The sequence below is a fragment of the Seriola aureovittata genome, chromosome 13, assembly GCF_021018895.1.
Source record: "Seriola aureovittata isolate HTS-2021-v1 ecotype China chromosome 13, ASM2101889v1, whole genome shotgun sequence".
NCBI lineage: Eukaryota > Metazoa > Chordata > Actinopteri > Carangiformes > Carangidae > Seriola > Seriola aureovittata.
Window position 1 is genome coordinate 21,321,261 of NC_079376.1, and position 15,043 is coordinate 21,336,303.

At 41.1% G+C, this 15,043-nt stretch overlaps 1 protein-coding gene across 3 annotated transcripts in view; it reads right to left on the reverse strand.

Annotated features, from left to right (window-relative positions):
- Positions 1 to 15,043, reverse strand: part of alk (ALK receptor tyrosine kinase) — a 328,207-nt gene that overhangs the window by 195,824 nt on the left and 117,340 nt on the right. Inside the window, exon 1 of one of the 3 annotated variants that reach the window (XM_056394467.1) lies at positions 4,027 to 4,110. The exons of the other annotated variants lie outside the window; for them this stretch is intronic. The gene's annotated coding sequence lies outside the window, so the exon portion shown is untranslated. Of the gene's footprint in view, positions 1 to 4,026; positions 4,111 to 15,043 lie in introns of those variants that run through there. 3 annotated transcript variants of the gene reach the window in all.

The following is a 15,043-nucleotide window of genomic DNA, read 5'->3' on the forward strand; positions in this document are numbered from 1 at the left end:
ATTCTGTAAATGGTCATCACTGCCACCAGATGTTGCACACTAGACCACCAGCATCTCAGACCAGAACAAGTGTGGCCACAACTTCCCTCCCCTCCCTTGAGGTTCTGAGTCAGCAAGGTCGGTATCTGCATCATGTTTCCACTCTGCTTTTATTGTGAGAGTCCCGACTGGAAGTTGTGATTTGTATCTTTCCGCCGCTTTGATGCTTGTTTCAGATCGCTGCTCACTCACTTCTAATCGTCGCCCACAATGCTGTCTTCAGTATACAAATTGTGTCACAACTTCTTGCTTTCTTAATATGGAGTATTTGTTCGGACTGCGCTATTATTTATTTACGGGATGCTACATGTAACTGTTTTGAAAGTTCAGTCAGTGCTAACCAGCTAGCCCCGGTTCGTCACGCTTCGGGTTGCCCTGCCTGTATCCAATACATTCAGTACATGTATACTCTGTTTCACACTCGTGCTGTATTTTTATAATCTTTTGCATTGGAAAGGGGGGGTTAAAGATCTGGAAGATTTTAAATTTCACTTTGATTTCCAGCATGTTCCTCCTTTTTGCCCTGTAACCAGGCAACAACATTACAGACAGACATACTGTCACACCCAGGAAGCAAGCAAGCTGTGGTAAAAACAGCATACAATGTTTCTCTGTTGTATGTAGCGTTGCGCTCTGTAGTATTCACACTTCTGCATTGACAGTTTGACAGACCTCAATGTGGAATAAAGGTCAGTACCACACTGTACCACCCTAGTGGCCTCATCTTTGATTCTACTGACCTAGTGACTAATGAATGAAAACAAGCATGGATGATCACTTCCATTTTGGCAAATCAGTCGAAACTAACTTGTCATGCCATTGATCATATTGGTTGCAGCTGATGCATTTGACAACTAATGGAAATGGTAATGCTATGTAAGAGCAGCATCAGTGGAATTTCTGCCAAACCAGAAATTCTACAACATTTTTCATAAATTATTGTGTAAATGATCACCTACTTAGCCTACCACTTAAAGAATGATAAATGACCCAGTCAACTCGTCTTTCCTTAGGCACACAAGAAAAAATGATCTACCGTTTCATCAAACTTTCTCCTCCATCATACAGTACAACAAAGGAGCCCACTAGCTAGAGTGGCAGCTACATGTGTCTAACATGACAGTGTACATCAGAGAGATCAGAGGGGTCTTTCATGAATTCAGATGATTTGATAGAGTGATTTCTTGATGTTAGTTGCACCATCAACAGGGGCAAACACAGTTGGTGTCATAATTATTGTAATACTGTTGAAGAAAAGACAAAGTGGCAGATTGGAAGCATTTCCCTGACAAAAGAATAAAACATCTATCAATATACATAAATATACCTGACAAATTCTGCTCTGCACAAAGATGAATTCTATCAAATTTAGAAAACTGTAAATCAAGGACTCTTCTTGTACTGTTAAAATACAAGTGAGCTATTTTGGTATTTGTCTCGGAGAGGTAATGTGCCAAACTTTAAACTCCTTCCCTGAGACACCTACACATTTTCTTTCTCATGTCCTCCCATTAATTTAGAGAACTGACTTTTATATTGTTGTGGAAGTTCTGTGTGTGTCAGTAAAACTGCATTACAGCGCAATGGAAAAATCTGTAACTGGCAAACCCATTCTTAGCTTTGACAATTTTGATGTCTTTGCTGCAAGTCACAGATCAAGCGAGAAAACATTATTTAAGAGGAGACACTCAAAAATCCCCTCAGCTGACTGGCCTGACACTGACGGTCTCTCTGAACGTCAGCACAAATCAAATACTGCCACACAATATCCAAAGACGTACAGTCTCTCTTCCTTTGCCCCCTGAAATTTTGCAATACCTTGGCTGTGTCACATGCATTCTGCACGAGGCCCCACTAACAAACACAATCCATCAAGAAAGAGCTGCTGCTGTATGAAAGTGGACATGATTTACCACAACGCCTCCCCGCTCCCCCTATAATCACTGAAGTTAATGTAATGCGGGCAGGCTTTTAAAAACTGAAATGGTACTCTATAAATCTGGCCCGTCTCTTGACCTGCCATTTTTCCTTCCTCTCTTGTTTGCCCTCTCTCTTTCTCCCACACACACACACACGCACACACACACACAAAATAGCTCCCTCTTTACACCAGTAGTCTCTCTCTTTCTCCAAGAAATCTGACTCTTACTTGCTCCTTACTCTATGTGATTCCTTTCCACTACAGCAGTACAGCCACTACTACTAAATCTTCTATGTTGCCTCTCAATAGTTTGTCCCCTGAGCTTTGTCTAAGTGGGTGTCAAACATTGTCCTCTTGCTACAAAGATGCTTACCCTGTGTTTAGTTTCTAATCAGCAAACATTCACCTAATTCAGTAATTTCTAAGAAGCCTTTGCAATCCTGATGCAATATTTGCATGCTGAATTGTACTGAGCAGGGAGTACAGACAATGTACTGTAATACAGTAATAACGTTACAATATTAATAATAAAATGGTCATGTGTAATGACTGTTAAGGCAGCTTACTTATAAACAAACGAGAATTTACACAAAAAATTCAATCATTCCTTACAGATTATTCAATATCGTGCTCCATGCTCACATTAGATTATTAAAAATACTTTTTAATGTAGAAATATACATTTATATTTGATGATGTTACACAATAATGCGTGGATTAAATTATTTGAGTTACGCATAACTTAAGACAATTGGTGTAAGCAAGTTTGATTTTAGTTCCAGACAGCCTCTGATAGATTTAGCTTGCTACTGAAACTAAGCAGTGAGTTATATGTCATTCATAATTGCAGATGTTTGAGTAATCTACATTACAAGACTGAAAAATCTGCTTCAGTTTCTTGTTTTCAATATTTATGTTGCTTATTGTAGCATGACATAACATATAATTAAATGTTACAATAGACCACAGACCAACAGACTAATCTCTTAAAAATCTTCTTTTCACAATGTGGTGGCCCTCCTGCTGCACCTGGTTAGGCTTACAGGTGCCTCCACTCTGCATTAAACATTGATGCAAACATGCATTTCACATGAAAAACACAACAGATAAATGTGCTCACAGTCCGGGTCAGTCATTACATCTCGTTAGTGCTACATTCCTGTTGATATGAGTGGAGTGTGTCTGATTTGTGTCAGGGGAACTGTGGCTCTGCCAGAGCAGCTTGAGGATTTGGAGGGTGGGGGGTGGAGAGAGAGAGAGAGAGAAAGAGAGAGAGAGAGGGGTTGGGGGTTGCCATGACAACTATGTATCCTTTTGAAAATTTGTATGTCTGTATATTTGCATAAAAGCCATTTTTGGATATTTCTTCAGTGACATGTTCAGATGGATGTACAAGCACATTATTAAACTCTCTCATGAGAATGACACCCACAGCAGTCTCAGGCTACACAGAGAAGCATCCCCAGTAGGAGACAATGACTCTGACTCAATGTTGGTTGACAATACTACAGCAGCTGATGCAGCACCACAGGTGCTGTTGACCAACCCACTCAGACCACTATTAACTCAACAGGAGCTGAGATTTGAATCTCTCTTATAAAGAAGCAAACCAGTACACCCTCAGTGTTTTGGCCTGTGAAAATGCCAGTTGTAGAAAATGACTGGGTAGATTTTCTTAAATTGAATAAATCAAGTAGTATTTTAACATATTTATAAATAACCTGTATGTGTCTTTCAAATGTCCCCAATTTATTCTACATGATAAATACTACTACTAGTAGAGATCATCTAAAATATGATGCAACAGCCGTTAAACGTTTCACCCTGACCACTGACAACATAAAAATGCAGCCTATATGTTAATACATCACAAATTTCCACCCAATAATATAAAGCACATGTACCTGGTAATACATGAGAGGCACCATACTACGCTACTGCGACTATGACCAACTATATATTTACAAACAATTTGTGCTACAAACACCACAGCTAAAATAAACTAACAGTTGTACAGGGACATTACCATGACAGACAACTCATTTACAATAAAAATAACTACTCACGAAGTTCAACAAACTTCTTCCTAGCGGTCGCAGGTGAATCCTCCTTGGTAGTTGACGCAGAAAAAAAAAACAGTTCCTAGACTTCGGAAAACTTCCTGCTTCAAATTTCGACTTCCCTTACTCTTCTCATTGTCACTACTCTTTACAAGCTGCTTATATATATATATATATATATATATTATCAGCGGTAATGCTGAAAAGCTCCCTTACTTTAGACGTTAGTTTTAGGTAGCCATCTTTCCTAGACACACCTGCTCGTCACATGATTCAATTATGGGACTGTTCTGTTCACGTGCTCACCCGGCGTTACCTGGGCTACATCAGTCATGAATGAAGCTAAAGCACCCGAGATGGGACAGTTACTCATGCAGAGTTTGAACAAGAATACCATTAACCACAATTTAGACATAATTTTTGTATTGTAGAACAATTGTCTGTGTTTTATTTATCTATTAATTATCGTTAGTTATTAAATTGTCTTTGTAATTTCTCTGTAAAAAATCGTTTTAATAGCAACATTCGTTGCCATAATTGTGTGTATTTATTAGTATAATTAATACAGTTATTATGTCTTACCTCACAGTACTGAAGTCACCAAAAATATTTGTATTGCCACATTTTAGGAAATGCTCCCTTTGTCAGATCAGAGTCTTTACAACTCTGTAATGATCTATAATCGAATTACCTTAGTCAAGAACTCTTGAAGAGTTGTGTATGTAGCATAAGCAGGACATTTCATATTTACATGTCTGTGTGCCTGTGTTTGTCAGGCTCTCCTTGCGACCTCCCTGTTATTGATCAGTCCTGTGACCTATACTGCACCATGCCCTCCATATTAACACGGGCTGAATATAGATCTAAAATGATTGGGCTTCTGTTGCTGCAAACTCCCTTATTAGTGTCGAGTGCCATCACACAAAAATATGAGGCAATCAAATTTTGTGGACAGTTATCTGGCCACATCAAAGGACAAAAAAATGAGAAAAAATTACAGATTAATCTGCCATTAATAATAAGTGAATTACTAGCGATCACATTTAAATTATTGGTGTGGTTTTGCACTGCCATAGCAAAACCAAATGATTTTTATTGGATCTTGGGGGAACTGACGATTTTGGGGGTTACACTGCCATTGCATAATGAAGGCAAAGCAAATCAGTCATGTACACAGTGAGCTCCAACCAAAGATCAACATTAAACAAAAATGAGGCTCTGTTGCACCCTGTCCATACATAGCATTTACTAGTGATGACAAACATGCACTTGTATGTACACAAAGGGAACAACTCATGCTGCACCCAAAAATGGCAAAATCAGGGCTTGCTGGCAACACAAACAACAGGAGGCTTAAACCATGCAGTTCAATCCAGACACACTGTGATGTTTAAATGGTATCCTGCTACTTCTCTAATTCCTGTGGTTCCCTCCACCCACCTGCTGGTCAGGCGCTGTGTGCAGTAACTCATCAGAGAAGAGACTAGGCAGGGTGAAACACAATTACCTTGCCTCCATCTGTCTGCATGTGAGCTCTCTCCCTCTATATTTGCACACATACACAAGACAGCCTCTCATCTCATCAAAACACACAAACACACACACAACGCATTATCAGCCAAGCAGAAGCCACTAACATCCAATGTTTACCTCTTTTCTCTCTCCCCCTTGTCACCCTCCAGATTCAGGGCGTCCCACTGTCATTACCATCACGCTGACCCCACTCAAAGCAATCTACACAACCCTCATGTCCCTCTCAACAATCCCATCACCACCATCACACAAATCACTGAACCTGGCTGCTGCTGGTGTAGAGGCTGAGCCTGTAATCCATGTATTATTAGAGCCACACATGTTTGCTTAACCCACTTTAAGGGCAGGGTATTCAGCTGAAGGGGTGACTCTGTTTAATACCTGTGATGAAAGTAATGGCATGAAGTTGACATCCACTTACTTCCACTTGGTTTTCTTAGAGGTTTTCACTGAATTTAATATTTTGCTAATTTATTTTTTCAATTTATAAAAAGCAAAACATGGATCCTGTCCTATTAATGCTGTGTTCACATAGTCAACAAACTGCATTACACCAGAGAAACAGTTTCCATGGTTATGCTTGCAGTAGTTATCACTCCATCAAGCAGGCCGGACAGTGCTTTTTTCTTTCTTTTTTTGCTGGGAGTCAATGACACAGTCTCACATTAAGAGCAATACCTTTGTCTTAATGAGAGGCTTACTTGATTTTGGCAAAACAACAGGATCTTTAGAGTCTTTGCAGCTTATGGAGAGAGGTGTGAGTTTCAGACAGGACCGATAAAAAACAAACTTGTTTTTGGGACCACTTCCGTTCAGTGTGCATGCACAATATTGTAATGAAATCTTTTCTTCCTTCATCATTCACTGCTACTTCTCATCACTTTACAGGTCATTAAACGATGCCTATGGTGCACGGTATGTAATTGTTTTATTATGAATGAAAAAGCACCAGAAAGCAGGAAATAAAGCCTCTCATAAGCCAACTTTTAGCACTTTTCCTGAGCTGTTGTTTGATGATTTATTTGTTGCACTCATAAGAGCATGGATTATCAAATGAGTCAGCAATTTAGCTTCCTGAATCTTTATTCATACCATCCTGATCCTGCCAGTGCTGGTAGAGCTCATACTCCAGAGAGTCAAGTGTGTTTAGATCCTGAAGTGTTTCTTAACATGCAGCTGGAGAAACTTTCTATTCCCAGCTTTTTTTATTTAGCAAAGGTACTATTTCAAAATGAATGCTAATAGACTACTTTATGTGTCATATTACATTATGTATCCAAAGTCAGACCTTTCTTCTTTAAGGTGTTGGACTACTTTCACTAAGGCACTTTTAAACACTTTTGTGCAATAAAGATGAGTACAGGAGGTTGCTGAAAGGTCCATGTGCTGATCAATACTATGTCCGATTTTTCTACCTCATGTAGCCGTTGAGCTGTTGATTTGGCAATGGGTTAAATGATTCTTTAATAAACCTTTTCCGCCCACACTGGGGCCTGAATCATGACCCCTGATGTTTCCTTAAACAAGGCTTTGGTGAATGAAACAGATGAGAGGGCATCACAGCGATCTTTTGATCAATACCTTCACATGAGACATGATTGTGGTTATTTTCCAAAGAAAATTGCCCATGATTGAATGCTCATGTGCCTACGTTTGTTTATGTGTGTGTGTGTGTGTGTGTGTGTGAGTGTGTGTGTGAGAGACAGAGAGATTAGGCCTGTATACATGTGAATTCGTATGTATGCTTATGCACAAGTGACCTAATACATCAATCACACGCTGACAATAGCAATACTGACAAGCAGTCAGGGACAAATCCACTGGGATTCCTCCTCATCCCCAAAGCGCAGTGAATGCGACACTAGGCTGAGATTGGGGAGCTGGAGAGGAGGGGGGAGATAAGTGTAAAATCACCTTGCCCAAGGGTACGGCCTGCACAGATCAATATCTGTGAGAATTGATGCCAAGCAGTGGCAAATAGGTACATGTTTGGTGTGTGTGAGTGCAGTGGTCCTGATGAGATCGACAGGCTGAGGGTGTGCAGCAGCTCCCCCTGTTGGATAGAAATCATTGCTGAAGTAAGTGACATCAAGACCTCTGAATGCTGGTTTAGCATTACAGACTAGACTGTGAGCATATTAACCATGTACATCTAAAATACAAATAAACCTGACCACAGATCAGCCACTTTAGAATATACTTATTCAACATAGGGAGTGTTTCAGTAGAGGATGTATTCTTCTAAAAATGTCCACAGAGGAATATTTTGTTCCCTGTGCAATGACTGTACTTAATTGCGTTTCATGTCGTGTCTTTTGGACCTGTCTACTTATTGTAGACATATGTACAGTATAGGTTGAATTACCAACCAAGACCCAATTGTTCCTGTCTTACTGTGTCAGCTGGTTTGTAAATATGCACCACAAATCACACTATTGACCAGCGGTGGAAGGAGTATTCAGACCTTTTATTTAAGTTAAAATACTCATTATACAGAATGGCACCATAAGGGATCATTATATTTTATGCATTAATGTGTGCAGCATTTTTGTTTGTGGAGGTAGAGATGATTTTAAGTACATCATTTTGTGATGGAAATTTTAATCTGCAAACTCCCAAGTCTTCTAAAAAACATTTTGGTTGACAGTTGAGTCCTACAATCTTATTTATAAGTACATAATTAACAACCTGTTTTAATTTAAGACCATCATCATTGTCTGTATTGTATCTAGAAACAGGAGAGAATCAGGCAGGTTGCAGCAGGAGAATTATGAAAAAGTTAATTTTAGAAACAAATTAATTTGCACTGAAAACAGGTTGAAATGTTCTATTACACTGGCAGATTTCTTGTCACTTTTTATATGAAAATAAAACGTAGTGGTCTAAAATGACTAACCTAACAATGAATCATGTTTTATGAGAGTAATAATATCAGACTCATTAAATACTGGATTACTATCACTGATGCATTAATGTGTATAATCTATGTTAATTTAGTTTAATTTCCACCACATGATAAGGAAGTTAAGAGAGGTCCTGCTTTATCACCTAATGTTGAGACCCTGTCCTGAAGAGGGCCCATGTTAGAGCCCCCCAGGTCAATTCTACTCAGGTCAGGTAGGCTTTTGCTTTAGTGCTACAGGTCTTGGGTCTGTGTGTCTATATGTGTAATACCTGAGAGTATCCAAGTAGAAGTGAATAGAAAACTATTATCATCTTTTGACAGGTTGGTTACATAATGTTTTATTGTTGCGAAGGAGATGAAAATAAGATAATCTTTGAAACATATAAACAAATAATTTTTGGAACAGATAACAGTTATGCAGCGCAGTTTTTACTCTGTAGTTGATGTTTAGGTTATGGTGTGCCACCTTCAGACCATGTTTTAGGATTTGGTTTCTATGCCTTTACATTTATTCTCAAGATATTGTCATGAGGCTTTTATACCTCTGCTCTTTTCTGCAGGAGTTGCTTGATAATTGACAGATAATAAAGCTGCTGTTGTTGTTGGTCTTCTGTCTCTGTTGGTCTGTTCGGGTGACCGCGTAGTGGATTGGATTTAATTAGCCATGGGTCCATTCGGATCAGGTCTGACTGTATTTGGGTCCCCTTAAGATCGGGTTTATTTTTTGCAGATTAATTTATGCACCTGACCCATGAAGACCTCTACTCCCCGTGTGAAAATCTGTAGTTTCAAGAATTTCATTACTTCATGTTTTATGTCTCCATGCTGGCGAAAGCTGTGAGCGGAGGCATCATGTTTTCATGGTGCACTTAGGAACGGCATAAATGAACAAGTATCCACTTGGACTAAAGGAGAAACTGATGAGATTTTGGAGGTCAAAGGTCAACAGTCACTGTGACCACACATTTTTGGCCTTAACTCAAGCATTGACAAGCTGCAACTCGACTGGTTGGTGGAGACATACAAACCTGAGGCGATAATTGTAGTTGGCTTATATTTTGCATAATCCTGAATGAGTGTGTTAAACAGCCAAAGGTATTACTCCAGCAAAGAAAAAGTACACCCTGCACAGAGAGACTGGGATGGGGGGGAGGGGGTTTAGTGGGGTTAGGGGGTTGCTGCAGAGAAGCACAGCAAGTTCATGCAACCATGTGTGTATGTGATGTTAGGTCTGTGTGCAGCATGTTCACAAGTGAAAACCTACCTCAAACACTATTAAGAGTCTTCTATCCAGATAAAAACCTGATAGAACTGATAGAACCCAGCCTGAATCTGGCTTCAGAGCATTTACATTTATTTTCTGCAAAATGTGCATTTTTTACCCCTCAGACATCTCTCCACCACCGACATCCAGCTAGTATTTATGTACAGCAGCAGTCATAAAACCTCCACCCTGTCCTTGCACACCTTCGCCCCATTGATGCGTTTGATAGGTGCTGCCTTCGGTCTGACGTTATTCGGCTCATTTTTCATCTTTTTTGTTCTCTCTGTGCCCATAGCAAACACAGGCTGAGCTCAAGTGTGTGTGGATGTTTGAGGGGGCGAGCGAGGGTAAGAAAGCCGGAGGAAAGCACTGTGTGTGAGCATGCATGTGTGAATGTCAGTCAATGTCAGCCAGGGTTTAAGTATCTGTGTGTGTGCATCAATGCTTCTACATTTATGTATTTGTAAGAAAGTTAACAGAGCGATATTTCACACATTGTAAAATGCCTTAAAGAGAGTCCTTTCTTGGCTTCCTGCTGTGTCTTGATTGAGAGGACACTTCAAATAACTCCACTACACAATGGCAGCACATATAAAGTGTCCAGTGTCATCTTAAAAAACAAAAAGGTGCAGTGAGTCCTTCCACAGCAGTGAATGCGAGACTGAGTGTGGCACTCAATGGGGAGTGCCACATCCTTAGCTCCTCTCCTCAGGTGGCAATTTTCATTGGGTTGCAGTCAACAAAAGACAAGCTGCTCTGCAATCTCGTGTGTGTATGTGTTTGACTGATGGGCTGGTGCAGCTGTAGCACAATGGAAAGGAGAGCAAATTGAAAGCAGGTAATTACAGACATTGGTAGTCTATTCTGCAACTTGCATCAAGGAGAGAAAAGTGGACTAATGAAGTGTAGGGCAGGGGAAATAATAATCAGAGTTGCTGTCCCTCCTTTTGCCATTAATCTGATATGGGCCTGTCCCAGAGTAGACACCATCAACTGAACTACTTTATTTGCAGCAGTGGGTCGCCATCCTCGACTCATTTGTTCGCACAGTAAGCACTTTGAACGTCTGATCTTTTCCCCCACCATTCATCATTCATCCTCCAGCTGTCCACGTTGCTCAATCAATGTTGACCATTACATCAAATATAACCTATATGCTCTCTCTTTCTCACTCTTTTAAATGATGTAAATAGAAGTTCCTCTTGTTCCTGCGGGTTCATTTGTAATTTTGGCGTTTTGGGATGAGAAATGCGACCTAGGCCACGGCGCAGTGATTAAGGCCATATTGACGACGATTAATTCCTGATTGGCTGACACAACGGCTGGCCTCAGTTATCCTGCCTCTCAGAGAGAAAGCAATTCCCCTTAAAGATTTTCCTGCCCATTATTTCCCCACTTCTCCCTCACCTATGAATTCCAGATTTCTTTCTCTTTTTTTATGGTGAAATCCGTCTCTAGGCGCGAGCTCATTTCCCCAACCAAAGGGCATCGAAGGTTGAGTCATATAATTCTACATTTGTCTTAGAAACACAGGGAGACAGCATATGAATCACTTTTATGGCCCCTGGTGCGCATGAACCCTTGTCGCTACAGCTGCTATAATATCTTGTCATTCACACAATGCTGAATGCCACTGCACTGCTGCCACTTTTGCTGTGAGTGCTTCCATGTTCCAAGGGAAGAAAATGATGACATCCCTCCTTGCAGTAATGATAACATTTGGAACCCAGGACATGGGGAAGCTGGGTAAAAGACTGTCAGGCGGGCAGCCATTGTCAGTCAGATGCTGTCACAGAGAGAGGGCAAAATGCCAGGACGTCTGATGCCTAACTGCATAGCACTGTGTGTCTGACAGCTGCCAGCGCTGCCCAAGAGCTGGAGAGGGAAACGTCATCTGTGAGGTGAGCCGCCATGTCAAGGGCCGGGATGGTGACGAGGTGAGCGTGGGAAGACATGCTTGTCAACACAATATTTACTGAAAACACATGCACGCTGGGACAAACAGCCGGCAAGAAGAGCCCCAGGAACAAACTCGTTGAATCCGATGCAACATATCTGAAGCACAAACGCACGTGTGCATAATCAAAAGCAAACCATCAAAGCGCGATCGCTCGTCTGTCATAATATGGCTCACCACGCCCGGCTGCAGAGCAAAGCGCTTTCCTTTAACCTGCTTCAGTTACCAGGCTGCCAGAGAATAAATGGTGACCCTATTACTGCTGTGGGAACATTGAACCTCCTAACACCCTGAATGAGAAAGGGTAAAGACTTGGACCTGGGTGTTAAAGAGTCTCTTAGGAATCCTTTCAGATTCACTAGACCGTCTTTGAAGCCGATCAAAATCAATATTCCCTCAAAAGCTCCTGTGAATCTATAGGCACGACTTTTAGGAAGAAAACAAAATATGAAAAAACAAGCGCATCAGACAATTCAGTGCCTCTGTGAGCAGGCTTCACTCAATAAAAATATCTCTTTATGCCCTGGTAAACAGTGCTGACTATCAACAGATACTTCACAAAACCTTTTGTGATCTATTTTCATAATTTATCAAGAGTGGTCTCTGAGGCTGAAGCACACATTTTTCAAAGTAGTTGATGAGGTACTATTAGATTCTCTATCCCATGAGTGCCCTGCAGAGAGATTATATTATGGAAATAAATTACATTATGGCAAATGAAAGGAACCACTTTTATTGCACTGTATGTGAAAGTCTAACCATCAACAAACCTTGAGATTGTAGACAACACACAACACAGAAAGCCCCAAAATATAAATTGCCCTTGCTGTGCTGAATCCCACTTTACTCATTCACTAATCCATTTACCATTTAACTCTTCAACATTGTTATCCACAGCAACTCCGAGCTTCACTTTGTGCAAACTTTGCATACAAAAGTGCAGCTCAGCCGGGTCAAGTGAGGCATAATAGGCAAACACCCAGATGTCCTTCTGTGGGGCTATGCTTATATCCCTCCATCATCCACTCCAAAATTTGTGCATGTCACGCCTTCGCTGCAAAGTCAGCACGTGCATGTGTAGATCTGCAGGGAGTGTTACAGTGAGGCGTCCGGAGAGCAGGCAACCCAGGACTGTTGTCTCTTTGAAGAGTGGGGTGTGAGTGTAGTTTTCTTCTGAGAGAGGATGCCTAAGCTCTCTTAACCATAAACCAACGATTAAATCAAGCCTTAGATACTCAGTTATGGCACAATGTGTACTGCGTGGCTCATTTACAGTAACTCTAGAATAAAATTAAGATTTTATTTCACAACACGAGCAGATTGTGTTAAACACTTAATTGCGTTTGACGCTAATAGACATTAATCTTATGAAATTGAATAACTTCAGCCATCTATCCTCTATTTTGACACAAGCCACTGGAGGCACAGGCAGAAAAATGCATTTTAATTTTTGATATCGGCAAAACAGTGATTTTAAATGGTGGAAAAGAGGAGGGATCTCAGCAGTTGACTATAGGTTGCTGGCAAAGGCAATGCAATATGTGTTCCACATGTTGGAATATAGCAGAAATGAAAAGAATTAATCACCCACATTTGTTCCAAAATGTGTTTGGCTGCATAATTTATATTCTGAATCCGTTAAGGGAGAAACAAGCACATCTTGGAGTTCTGAATGTTTTCAAAGCTGACTGTTTACTTACCATCAGCAAGAATTTGAGAGTAAACAACATGCAGATGTAGGGCTTTAGAAATTTGCTAAACTGATACTTTACACAATCACGTCAGCTCACAACCCAGCTATTTTCCGTGGTTTACTCAGCGTGTAATGCATACACACACATGGCAAATGTTCATGAACTAATATGGCACCGAATTCTGTTGAGTGTTGAGCATTTACGCCACCAGTGGCACATTAAAACAATCACAGATTCTGTTTGAAGAAGGATCCTCCAGGACAGCACACGGCACTCCTCTCTTTGTGCATTTAAATCAAGCTCGGTGTTTACTGAAGCACGCCCAACTGACTTCCCCCTGCCCTTGGCACAAGCTGTGGGTATCCCTTGGCGGGAAGTGAGAACACAGTCCAGGACTCGGGATACTGCTGCGCCACATCCCCAGCCACCAGCCTCTCGCCAGGCCTAACCACCACCATCTGACCGCCTATTGATGCGAGGCAGGAACAGAGTCCACCGGCTCCTCTTCGGAGACTAAATCCTCGGTGAGAGTCAGGAGGTAAAGCGGTCCTGTTGCCCTTCGCGCCAGCCTCAACGATCTGACTTGTCAAACAAATTGCTCTTAGCAGCTGTTCCCCAATCTGCCCGCTGAGCTGAGCGTTGTGCGCTTCCACCACCACCATGCCCCAGTTCCCCCCACTGCTGTGTTTCTTATCAGACACCATAAGGACGACCATACGTGAAGCACCCGTCAGCGGCGAGTCACCCAGACACCAATTCACCACGTTTGCAGTGAAGGATCTCGACTGCAGTTTCCAATTGGTGGTGATGTGACACAATCTGCTATTCATCTGAATGCAAGTATCTCTCAGACAGTCTGTACTGTAATTTATGTCAGAAAATGATACACTTGAGCCGCTGCAATTTGCATAAATTGTCCTTGCTCACACTGCTTTGTTTCATGCCTTTACAGCAAATTGCCTGTTGCAACACAAATGAGAGGCTGTTTTGAAGAGCAGAAGTTGTGTATTTCAGAGAACACTGACAAGTTAGAAAATAGGAGTTAAAAAACAAATTATATTATGCTATCCTGCTGCTTCATCACGTCTATCATATTTAAACCGTGTCACAGAGTGATTGCAACAGCTGAAGAACCAAGATTTATTCAAGCTGGACAAAGGTGTGTTTTTTTTCCCATATCGCCAATCTGTCAACAACAATAAATGTCTTTACTTAAAGAGAAAGATCAGGCATAAACAATATGATGAAGGACCTCAATGTGAGACAGCTGCTAGTTCTCATTCTATCTGAATCTCATGTGTCGTCTAAATGAGTCCCAGTCTGTGTTTGTTAATGCATTATAATGAGGTCCCTGGAGGATCGTATAGATGGATTTTTACCGCTTTAGACCCTAAAGCAAATCTACTTCATTTACTGAACATTTCCTCTGGTTGCATGTTTTCAGCCGTATTACATTTCACTCTCTTTGTGTCTTATCCCACCTGATCTTCCAGCTTTCTATCTGTCATTTGGGTCCGTTCCTTACGGACCTCTTCCTCCCCAGGAATCCCATTTCTTCATTCACCTCACTCTACTATCTATAATCCCTCCTCAGCAGCGGCACATCCCCCATGTTCCCAATTAATTTCAATTCAGTTCAATTCATTTGGCATGAATGCTGGATGAACTAT